The 12,198-nt window shown below is 53.4% G+C and overlaps 1 long non-coding RNA gene across 2 annotated transcripts in view; it reads left to right on the plus strand.

Moving 5' to 3' along the window:
• Window positions 1-12,198, plus strand: part of LOC115522989 — a 47,835-nt gene that overhangs the window by 16,882 nt on the left and 18,755 nt on the right. The window contains exon 3 of one of the 2 annotated variants that reach the window (XR_003971599.2): window positions 6,079-6,647. This is a non-coding gene — a long non-coding RNA (uncharacterized LOC115522989). Of the gene's footprint in view, window positions 1-4,117; window positions 6,648-12,198 lie in introns of those variants that run through there. The other variant, XR_003971598.2, reaches the window with a different exon arrangement.

The raw sequence follows: 12,198 nt of genomic DNA on the forward strand, positions 1-12,198 counted from the left end.
TTAAGAAAACACTGCTTGCTGGTTGGAAACAAGAGGGGGCCCCGTTCTCCGCCTCTAACACCTGCCCGCGCTGGGGGCTCAGAGTCAAGGGGCAGGGAAGCTATTGTGCTTAGCAGGGAAGGCCCGCCCCCCCTGCCGATGCATCCTCACTGCACACAGTGGTCTCCACTGGGCAGCGGACCAGCCGGGGACTGGATTGCCCAGTTCATGTCAGCGTGAGATGAGGTGGCAGGACTGGCTCTCAGCCGCCGGGCGAGGGTGGGCACACGTGTCCCTTCCGGGCAGGGCTCTCTGCCCTTCCCAGCCCCTCAGCCTGGGTGGCCCGGCAGGAGGGAGCGGGCTCCACTCGCTGCCTGCGGGAGGGTGCCGATCCAAGCCAGAAGGGCCCGGGGACCCGGAATCGCCGTGTGAAAGAAGACCGCTCACTGACCAGGAAGGGTTACGTAAGGGAGAAAGAAGCCTCCTTTGTGTTGGGCCACTGGCGTTCCTGCTTTGTTGGTTGGTTACACAGGCTAGTTCGCCCATATCCGGGATCTCTGCCTTTTGGAGGCCCCCATCTTAAGGACGTAGCAACGATATGACACAGGAGATGCGATAACCTGCAGGAAAGCAAGGAGTGGGTTGGGAGTGGAACAGATGATGTCTTCTTCGTACACGCAGAGGACGGTCTTGCAAGGGAGGGATGTGGTACAACATTCTGAGCGGGCCACTCACTGGGAGTTACAAGAAGGCAGTTTTCATCGTAATTCGGAAGACGCTTGTGATCTAGGGCAGGACCAAGTGCCCTGCACAGTCACACTTGAAGGGTATGAAGCAGTCAAAGGAAGGCTAAGAGACTAAAGGGCAGGAAAGCCACATGGGGGATTTGGCAGTGGCCGGAAGGGTGGTCTGAGGGCCTCCGCGGGTCCCCAACTCTTCCCCTGCAGTTCCGAGTCTCCCTCCTTTCCTGCCACTTGGTCAGGGAAGGGAGGAAGGCAGAGGGGGAGGGTTTGATGGGGAAACCCACCTGAACTGCCCTCTCTCTTGGAGCTCTGCCCCTAAGACACCTGACCCACAACACTGTGAGCCCAAAGGAACAGGCAAGGTGGGCTTGCCCATGGCGAGGACCCTGTCTCCCTAGATCACAGGCCCCACTGCTGTTTTCTTCTGAAAAAAATGTGACCCGAGTCAAGCCTGGGCCCAGGAGACACGGTGATGATGCACAACATCCATATTTGGTGACTTGGCTCCAGGGGCAGAGAATCCAGGGAGAGCAAGGGACGAGAAAGAGGCAGGCTTTGTGAGCCGGTGAAGGGTGGTGGCCCAGCCCTGGGAGTACAGCTCCGAGAGACTGGATCTCTACCCGGACGAGCCTGGCTGACAGAAACAAGACGGAGAGGCTTCAGAGGAGCTCTAAGTCAGGGACTCCCAGGCACAAATGCCCTCAGATCCAGGTAGGCATGCACAAAGGAGCGAAGCAGGCCTAACATAAAGCAAGAGGAACCAGCAAGGGAACAAAGCAAAATCAAAAGTCAAAAACCGGAAAGGAAGAGAAGAAAATAGAGAAGCCCGCACCTGCAGGCCTTCCACTTGGCAATGAGAAGACAATGACTCAGCGAAGGGCGGGTGTCCCTGGTGGTCACTCTGTGTTGAGGACGGTGTGAGGGCAGGAACTCAGGCCTCCTCTGTCCAGAGCGGGGCTCAGTCAGTGGAGGTGGCGTGCAGGGCAGAGCCAAGGCAAGAGGAGGGCAGCCACGGTCAACGAGAGAGCCCTGGAGGGCTGAGGATTTAGGGAGCTGGGACCTCGCACCGACTCCGCCCTCAACTCAGCAGCTTGGGTAGTAAGTACCCGGCACCTCTCTGGGTTATAAGGACAGTCGAGTGAGTGACAAAGACAGTTTAGTGGGTGGTCCCAAACATGCCTCCAACTCTGACATCATTCCTGGGGAGAAAAGCACAAGTCACCATTTAGACCCTCCTTCTCCCACCTATACCTTTGATCAGACCCTACGCTTTCAGAGTTTAACTTCTACGTATCTCCTGAGCCCTTCCTCTGCTTCCCACCCTCGTGGCCCAGCTTTGGCAGAAACCTCATCCTTTCTCCCCCAGGTGACGGCAAGGGATTCCCGACCTCTCCTTCCTCCTTGCTCTTTCCCATCCCATCTGTCCTCAGCTGTCAAATGCTGCCTCAACAACGGAGTCAATTACACTGCACACATGCTTACAACCCTCTATGGCTCCCCATTACATTCTGAAAGAAAACCCAGACTTAACACCGTATCTTGGGCCCTCAAGGAATGAGGCTTCATTTTTTTTTTTCACCTCTCCAGCCCTCCTCCAATATCCCCTGCCCCATCAGACTGATCGCTCGCCGTTCCATTAACACGTTCTGAAGCTTCACCCTTGCGTGCTTTTGCATGTGCTGTTTCAGCTGCTTCAAACGCCCTTCCCCATCTTGTATGCCAGGTAGTAGTGGGGCGGGACAATCTAACCCAGTGTAGGCAATAAGGGGGTACAGTGGTAGGGAGTTTAAGTCAGTAATAAACTAACTGAAATTTAGCCTTCTTTTTATTGTCATCTTGCACTAGCAAACATCAACAGGGATAAAATGCTTATCCTCACTCTGGCAGACCACTTTAAACATCACACTCCCTTAGAGCACCACTGGAACATGAAAGCCTCCATTATCCTTCCAAACTCAGCCTAGGTGTAACTGCACCAGTAGATTTCCTTGACCCTTCCTCCCCAGCCCTTCACTCTGCACCCCGAGTGGTAACACTTCTCTTCTTTGGACCTATTGTTTGGTTTCACACTCTTACTCTGCTGCTCTTGTAATGTTACATTTCCCTTCTGTTTATGAGTCTGTCTCTCCCAGGAGACGCTGAATTCCTTGAAGACAGTGGCTATGATATATCTATGCATTCCTGAAGCTTAGCACAATGCCTCGGATATCCCAGGGGCTCGGAAAAGGGGTGATAAGTGAAGGCAAGAGTACAGCTTGCGCTCTTCGAGCACTGATTAAGGCATGATGGGTTTCCAAGTCACAACCCAATTAAAAGCTCCAATTTATGTTTAGAATGTTGCTGCAGGTCAAGTCTTAACGTTCTGGCTGGAGCTCCTCTCCTTGCCAGGACACGACAGGAAGGTGTTTGGGTGGTATTGAAATGACTCACTGCCCCGGTGGCTTAACAGGATTACCAAGGGGCTCACACTGCTCAATGAAGCATGGTGGGAGCCCCAGCAGCGCCAGCCAGGTCAGAAGCCGAAGCTGTAATCTGTGTGACTGCTTCTCTGGTGCCTGGGGACAGAGGAAATTAAAAGCCACTGCAGCCCACTAGCTGAGAAGAGAAAGGTTGAAAAGAAGTTCAGAGAGTGCCTCCCTTCCCTCACTGGATTGCATCCCCCTTTCTGTCCTCAAGATCCCAGAAGGCCTTCCTGGAAGGGACTTTGGGTAAAATCTGGGTCAATCTCCCCATCGTGCAGATTGGGAAGCTAAGATCCAGAGAGAAGCGTAAACTACCTAACGCCACACAGCTAATAAGTCACAGAATTGACAACTGAGTCTGCACATCTTCATTCCCTGTCCAATGAGCGAACATCAGGACCTGGAACCCAGCAAGGAGGTATAGTGCAGGGCGGGCAAGTTCACACCTGGGTTTGTCTGTTGATCTGGTGTTCCTTTTTAAAAAACTGAAATCGGGGGCACCTGGGTGGCTCAGTCGGTTAAGCGTCCGACTTCGGCTCAGGGCATGATCTCATGGTTCCTGGGTTCAAGCCCCACATCCAGCTCTATGCTGACAACTCAGAGCCTGCCTGGAGTTTGCTTCGGATTCTATGTCTCCCTCTCCCTCTCTCTGCCTTTCCCCCACTTGCAATTGCTCTCTCTCTCTCTCTCGAAAATAAACATTAAAAAAAATTTTTTTTAATAAAATAAAATGAAATTGAAACGGAAGTCACATAACATTAAATGAACCATTTTAAGATCTACAATTCAGGGGCATTTAGTAGATTCACATTATAGTGCCACCATCACCTCTATCTAGTTCCAAGAAATGTTCAGCACCACCCCCCCCCAAAAAAAAACCCATACCTGTTAAGCAGTCACTCCCCATTTCTTTCTCCTCCAGACTGGCAACCACCAGTCTCTTTTCTATCTCTATGGATTTCCCTTTTCTGGACATTTCATACAAGTGGAATCATGGAGTATGTGCCCCGTTGTGTCTAGCTTCTCTCACCCAGTTTAATGTGTTTGCGATCCAGCCACGTTGTACCACGAGTCAGCACTTTATTCCTTTTTATGGCCGGGTCATATTCCATTTGTGTGTGCATACCACATTTGTTCGATCACCCCTGGTTTTAACTAACAGCTGGGTACAGGGTAATAACAAGTCCTTCAATTTAGTCATGCATCCTTCACACCACACTCTTTGAAGGCAGGCACAGAGCCGGGGCTCGGTAATGTCTACTGAACGGGCATTTCTGCGTGCCTGCCGTGGTTAAAGCCATGTGCGGGCACCCACGCAGATGGTCTGACAGTGCGATGTGGAAAGGACCATCAACAGAACGCAGGAGAAATCTAGGCTGTGGTCCTAGCTCACCAAGCAACCAACCGAGTGGCCTCAGACAGGTCCTCCCCTGCTCAGGGCCGTGGTTTCCTTACCCGTAAGGCAAGGTAATGATGCCTGTCCAGCTGACCATTTGGCAGGGAGGCCTAAATGGGATCTGTGCAAGGACTCAGTAAACAGCTGCTCATTGTGTGAATTATCTCACTAAAAAAAAAAAAACAGAAAAAACAACCCCCCCCCCAGCCACCTTCACCTTCCTGTAAGGATATGGTTATTGATAGCAAAGGGAGACATACCCACCCGAATTCTTTTAGGGAGTGATACATATTTACTTGGAGAAAACACCTGCATGGGCACAGAAAGGGCCTGAATATGGGGGTGGGGGGCGAACTCTCTTGAGGAGAACTGAGGGAATGCTTATTGCTGAAAGGAATGAGGCTGAGAAAGATCGACGGGAAAGGGTGTGAAGAGAGCAAAAGCTTGCCTAGTCTCTGATGAGACTCCTCTGTGAGACCTTCTGTCTTCAGTAATGTTACCAAACTCACAAAGTCCCGGGTGCGAGGGGCTTTTGGTGAAGACCAGGGAAGGAACGGGCCTCTGCTCCTTGAATGCTTCAGGCAGAGCTGGTCGGCACGCTCAGATGAGAGAGCACTGGGTGGAGCTGAATGATACACCTGTGGGCACTCACGGAACCTGGGCTCTGAATTCAAGGCTCTCTCAAGGCTCGGCGCCGGAGTTTGGGTCAAGTTAAATCGGATCTCCGAGGGCCTCGGCTGCCATCTGCGTTGCACATAACAGGACCCTGCCGTGAGGGCTGTGCCCATGGGCAGTGCCACTGATGAGGGCCACAGTGTCCTTGCACCAAGAATACAGTGACTTTCACCCTCCTAGCTCCCGCAGCCCTCCCACTGCAACCACAGTCTAAAAACTGGGAGCTCAGTACTGGTTTGCTTTTGTTCCCAAACAATGGGTGGTTCAGGGGCCCTTACATGGCAGCCACAAATGAACAACTTTTTTGCAAATAAGGCAGACCCCTGGAATGGTACCTGGGTAGAGTGTGCCCTCAAAAGTAGAGTGCTTCTGCGGCCACAGGTCTCTCCCGGGGCTTTGTCAACCTCTGCTCTCCTGCTCAGTTGCCAGGCGACATGCTAGTTGCTGGCTTGGAGCCCCAAGCCAGTAAGATCAGTATGAGGTGAGAGTCCTGACTGTCACAGTTGGCTTTGTACCTGGGAAAGCTGCTCCTCATAAGGGGGTCCATACCCTTTGGCCAAGCCATCTCCCTTCTTAAATTTGATCCTAACGAAAGCAACAAAAGCACAAAGCTAAATATCCTAAGGTGTTCTTTACAAAATTACCCACCACGCTAAGCAGCGGGAGACATAAAATTGCAACAACAGGTAAAAGCAAGAAATGTATGGTGAATCGCCACAAAGGTATTTCTATGGCCATAAAATAAAGATTGGAGCAATATGGCAAGTGCTTATAATATTAAACAAAACACAGACTGTGAAAAGTCTTTGCGATACGATTGCAGCTGTATAAAAATGTGCATGGAATATGAACAAGAAGATCGAAGGGACTATGGAAAATAAAAAGTGTTGCACGTGACAAAAGGACCATAGGTAACTTTTTCTTTAATATTATCTTTTATACTATCTTCTTAATATTTCGGTAGGTTCATACCTGTATTCTTAGCCAGCTGCTTACCTACATCTGCTTTCCCTACCCAGTTAGATTTCATACATCTGTCTCTATCAAGATATTTATGGTTCTGTTGTGCTGACTTGTTCCTACCTCACTTACCATGTAGATCCTTCTGTAAGTGAATCCCACGTGATATTGGGCAAGAAGTGACTAAATGATGATGTTCCAGACTGCTGTTGCTTGGATGATGTTTAATGATACTGTCACTGTGCTTGCAAAAGCAGGATCCATTTTCAGGTTGGACTCTGATCAGGAAGAGACTCTTGCCACCAAAAAGGCTTTAAAACCCTTCCCAGCAACCAACATGCACAGACCAGAGCTGCCACGGCTGCTGAATCCTGATCTGCAGCAGAGAAATGCGGCTCCAGCACCATCGGTGAACAATAGTGCCCCTGCATGGTACGTGAACAAGACAGAGTCCCTATGTGATCAGTGTGCCAGGTAGTGCTCCTGTGTGATCAGTGAGCCAGGTCTGCTCTTGTGTGATCAGTGAGCCAGGCGGTGCTCCTGCGTGATCAGTGAGCCAGGCGGTGCTCCTGCGTGATCAGTGAGCCAGGCGGTGCTCCTGCGTGATCAGTGAGCCAGGCGGTGCTCCTGCGTGATCAGTGAGCCAGGTCATGCTCCTGCGTGATCAGTGAGCCAGGCGGTGCTCCTGCGTGATCAGTGAGCCAGGCGGTGCTCCTGCGTGATCAGTGAGCCAGGCGGTGCTCCTGCGTGATCAGTGAGCCAGGCGGTGCTCCTGCGTGATCAGTGAGCCAGGCGGTGCTCCTGCGTGATCAGTGAGCCAGGTCATGCTCTTGTGTGATCAGTGAGCCAGGTTTGCTCTTGTGTGATCAGTGAGCCAGGCGGTGCTCCTGTGTGATCAGTGAGCCAGGCGGTGCTCCTGCGTGATCAGTGAGCCAGGCGGTGCTCCTGCGTGATCAGTGAGCCAGGCGGTGCTCCTGCATGATCAGTGAGCCAGGTCATGCTCCTGCGTGATCAGTGAGCCAGGCGGTGCTCCTGCGTGATCAGTGAGCCAGGCGGTGCTCCTGCGTGATCAGTGAGCCAGGCGGTGTTCCTGCGTGATCAGTGAGCCAGGCGGTGCTCCTGCGTGATCAGTGAGCCAGGCGGTGCTCCTGCGTGATCAGTGAGCCAGGCGGTGCTCCTGCGTGATCAGTGAGCCAGGCGGTGCTCCTGCGTGATCAGTGAGCCAGGCGGTGCTCCTGCGTGATCAGTGAGCCAGGCGGTGCTCCTGCGTGATCAGTGAGCCAGGTCATGCTCTTGTGTGATCAGTGAGCCAGGCGGTGCTCCTGCGTGATCAGTGAGCCAGGCGGTGCTCCTGCGTGATCAGTGAGCCAGGCGGTGCTCCTGCGTGATCAGTGAGCCAGGCGGTGCTCCTGCGTGATCAGTGAGCCAGGCGGTGCTCCTGCGTGATCAGTGAGCCAGGCGGTGCTCCTGCGTGATCAGTGAGCCAGGTCATGCTCTTGTGTGATCAGTGAGCCAGGTTTGCTCTTGTGTGATCAGTGAGCCAGGCGGTGCTCCTGCGTGATCAGTGAGCCAGGCGGTGCTCCTGCGTGATCAGTGAGCCAGGCGGTGCTCCTGCGTGATCAGTGAGCCAGGCGGTGCTCCGGCGTGATCAGTGAGCCAGGTCATGCTCTTGTGTGATCAGTGAGCCAGGTTTGCTCTTGTGTGATCAGTGAGCCAGGCGGTGCTCCTGCGTGATCAGTGAGCCAGGCGGTGCTCCTGCGTGATCAGTGAGCCAGGCGGTGCTCCAGTGTGATCAGTGAGCAGCTGCAGCATTAGTGGAGCTCCAGTCCCAGGTTAAGCAAGTGCAGACTAAGATTTCTCTGTGATCAGTCAGTAAAGATCTAGATCAGTGACAGGCATTTCAGTTCAGATCAGACCACAAGGAACCAGAAAAATATGGCCCATGGAGACTCTTTCTTTAGCCCTAGCAACCTGTGTGGCAGATGGCCCTCAGAGCCTTCCTAATCTGGCACCTGAACTCAGAATACAGTGTCTGGATGATTCATTTCCTATAAGGTCATGCAGGGGATGGTACTTAAATCTAATTCCAGAGAGTGTGCTCAGGCATCCTTAGCACATTATCATAAAGTGCTGGGCTCAAGGACATCCATCAAGGATCACTCTATAGACAGCTGGATGAAGTGAGGTCCATCTGACATCTAGAATCAGGTTCCCCATTCCAAGCAGGCAAGCCTGGGAGAGGAAATACTCCTAGAGAATTTTGTTTGGACAAGCTTGCATCTTTCTGAACGAGCTATGTGTACTGGAGGAGGAAAGTCCTTGATAATTATCTCCATAAAAGCATCACGGAGGAGAAGGAAACACAGGAAAATAGTAACATAGGCTGCTTTGGGGGAGGACAACAGGATGGCTGGGGAAAGGGTCAGAGGAAGACTTGTACTGCATTCCCTTTACACTTAACTATTTTTTTTTTTTGAACTACTCATTACCAAACCAAATAATGGGTGAATGATGAATGGTTAGGTATAATTAAATGAAAAGAAACTCTACCAAGGAAATTTGCTCACAGCATTTCTCTGAATCGACGACTGAGCCTAGCGGATGATTTAAGTGCTGGTGGTAAATATTAAAAGGTAGAGGAAGAGTCCTGCCTTGTGTCATAGGACCCTCCCCGTCATCCAGGTTTGTTGTTTGAAATTCACTTTTTAGAGTCAAGAAAGTATCTCACCATCAAATGCTCACGTGTGCCCTTAAAAGGGAAGCAATCAATTCATGCTCACTGCACACAAATTCAAAATGAACCCTACCTACTGGAGAGTCAAGACAGCGGCCAGTTCCATGACTGGCACTGTATCTCTGTGGCCTCAGGGGTCTGCATCCACCTTGCGGAGTAAAGGAAAACTTGGTGGGAAGCTACCGAGATTCAGAGCATCAGCTGCTCTAGTTCAGACTCGTGACCACCACGAGGCGGGAACCGGGCTCGAGGAGCAAGCTCAGGCCCCTTCATAGTCCTGCTTCGGAGCCTGTGTGGCCTGAGTGACCGGACCCCAGGGCCAGAGCCCCAAGGAGCTCCTTGGAGAACAGGGAGGAGACCACCCTGTCTGTTCTCGGGGTTGTGACAAGCACAGGTGTGAGACCAGCGGATGCCCAAAGAGGGGCAGGCTCTCGGAGAGGAGATGGCATCCCTGTGTCTTTGCCCTTTGACCCAGGGTCCTTTTTCATAACCTTCTGCCAAAAAAGACGGAAGACTGGGTTTCTTAACTGCATCTGAACAGAATGACTTTGTGTACAAAACGCGCCAACTCAAAAGGAGAAATGAACCAAAGCGGCCAGGCCTAATCGTCCCCGGGGGGAAACGGTCACTGGCTGTTCCCACAGCACCTGAAATCCTGGGGTCCAGCTGGGCGTCCAGAGACCCCGGGCGGGGGAATATGACCCCCAGAGCTCTGTTTGGGGAAGGAGCACTTTCCAGGCAGTGAAGCTGGAAAAGGACGCCTCTCCCTCCGTTATTCCTGCAGGTGCTGTCACGTCGTGTTGCCTGAATCACTGCGCTGGCCACAGCTCCCCGATGCTCAGACCTCCAGTGGCTCCTGGCCGTCTTTTACTAGAATCTCCTCTTCCCTCTGGCATCCAGGGCCTTCAAACTGCTCACCTGTCTTCCGACCATAGCTCCCTCCTCCGCCAGCCTTACACACCTCCCATGCCCGCCCGCCTCTCCACCACCCAGCAAGCCCCTAACTTTCCCACCATCCTGGGCTGGCTGGTGTCACCTGTCCCCCGGGAGCCACTTCCCCACCTTTCCAGCTCTCAGAGGTCACTCTGTGAGCTCAGCCTTTCTTCACCCCACATGCCATCTCTCCATCCCTTTGGCAAGACCCTTTCTTGTCCACTGCTCTGTGCATCTGGTCAAGAGCAAGCTCCCTCTCTTCCCCTCCGGAGGAGCCTCTTCTCTGTGTTTCTGCCGTTTCCTCCTTTGCATTTAGTTCCTTGTGTGCTTCTCAGAGCCTGCCTTCGGGGTGGCGCCTCATGGCTGACACACAGGGCGTCACCTGTCAATACTGGAGACCGACTCAAGGGACCAAGTTCGCGGTCACTAGGAGAGCACAGACTGGCTCCAGTTCTGCCACGTTTGTTCGAGGTGGAGAGCTGGGCTGGCTGACCTGCTTCCTTGCGACTCCAGGGTTTCCTGTGTCTACCAGTCTCCAAATAGGCATAGCTAAAGGCCACCCTAAGCATCTTTTTCTGCTCCTATCATAATCTCAGGTTCAGGGAGATCCCGTAGCGATCGATGCTTTAAATCAGCCCTCACGGCACACTGTGGCAAGGCACTCCTTCCAGGAGCTGACTAATGCTGACAGTCTGTTCTGTTGTTGCTTTCTGGGCCGGCTGTGTTTTTCCTCTGGCCCTCCTGTATCTCTCAGGCCCTCTGGCCTGCTGGGCACAGGTAAGGTGTTCTGAAGGGAGTCGCCCTTCTCCTAGGAGTGTCCCAGAGTCTCGTGCCCTCCGGTGGGGACGTGAAAAAGGCCCCACACAAGGCTTCCTCCTCCCCACTGTCTCGGATCCTGCCTTTCTGCACAGGACAGGGCCCGGCCTGGGCGTTCTGCGGTCACAAGGAGGAGGAGACGGACGAGGGTGCAGCAGTAGGGAAGGAGGGCAAAGAGGGATCCCTTTACTCAAGCATCCTTCAGGGAAAAGAGACAGAATTCGCCTTGAGCCTGCTTTCTGGGTAATTCGGCATCAAACAGCAACGAGGCCTGGGATCTGGCCAAGTCTTTGTTTTGTTTTGTTTTTTTCCTTTCCTCCAATCAGCCCAGGGCAGGGGGGAGTGGGAGGGCATGGAGGGGGTGGGGGCCGCACGCACCGGGGGCTGCGAGGGAATGCTGAGCCCGCAGAAGTGGCCCATTGAGAGCCCCGGCTCCCAGCGCAGGGGCGGGTGGCACCCCCAAGCCCTACCGCCACAAGGGCAGCTCTGTCCTGTGGGCACAGGGCTCCGTCCCAGCCCCACTGGCTCACAGAGAACAACATTTCCTTATAAGGCCCCGACCGCCTTGCCAAGGCTGGACGCTCCGACAGACTGTAGCTTTCCATTCTCCTCGGCCGGCTCCAGTGCAGGCCTTGAATGTAGCCCTTGTTGTCAGGCCCCTCCTCCCCTCCTCAGCCCCCACCCCACCCACCTCCGTGGCCTGCCAGAGCCAGTCCCACCAAACGGGATAAACAGCCCCAAGGCCTCTCCCACGCAGGGCCTGCCTCAGCTCAGGCCTGCTGGAGGCAGCACAGGGTAGCAGACGGAGCAACCGGAAGGACGCAGGCCTTGGTCGGCCCCGCAGTTCCCTCACCCCGGCGTGTGGCTAAAGCCAAGGTCCTGACTTCGGTGAGCCTGTTTCCTCATCTGGAAAACAGAGATGCTAACTGCCACAGGGTCTAAATTCTTTGCATTGCATTCAAAGCCCTGCCGAGCCAGACTGCCTTCCAGCTTCACCTCTGCTACCCCAGGGCCAGGCCCTCCGGACTCCTCCCCTACCCCTGCTGTGCGCCATGTTTTCTCAGGAGGTCAGAGCTTGGTGCACAGGGAATGACCCCAGTCCTCCTTCCCCAGGAAAAGCGAGTCGTGTCTTTCTCTCCTCTCCTCAGCGTTCGCGTGCACCTCTCTCAGAGCCTTTCTGTTTGGCAATTACAGTACTCGTGTACCTGCCTTTTCCTTTATGGATGATGAGCACCTCGAGGCTGAAAAGGTCTCCTGTTCGTCTTTGTGTTCCTGAGCTCTGCCCCGAACCAGGCACCTGATCGGTGCTGCAGGCCAGATCTTTGGGTAAACACCTGAATGCCTGGTGTTGGGCAAGCTCGAAAGAGACAACGGATGCGCAAGTACTTTGTAAACTAGAGAGGACAGGGCACCTGTATCATGTACGTCCACCCCCAACTCTCCTCTTTATTATGCCATCACAACCCCTTTCCCTGTCTACCTCGTTCCGCATCATGAATT

The sequence above is a fragment of the Lynx canadensis genome, chromosome C2 (assembly GCF_007474595.2).
Source record: "Lynx canadensis isolate LIC74 chromosome C2, mLynCan4.pri.v2, whole genome shotgun sequence".
Lineage (NCBI taxonomy): Eukaryota > Metazoa > Chordata > Mammalia > Carnivora > Felidae > Lynx > Lynx canadensis.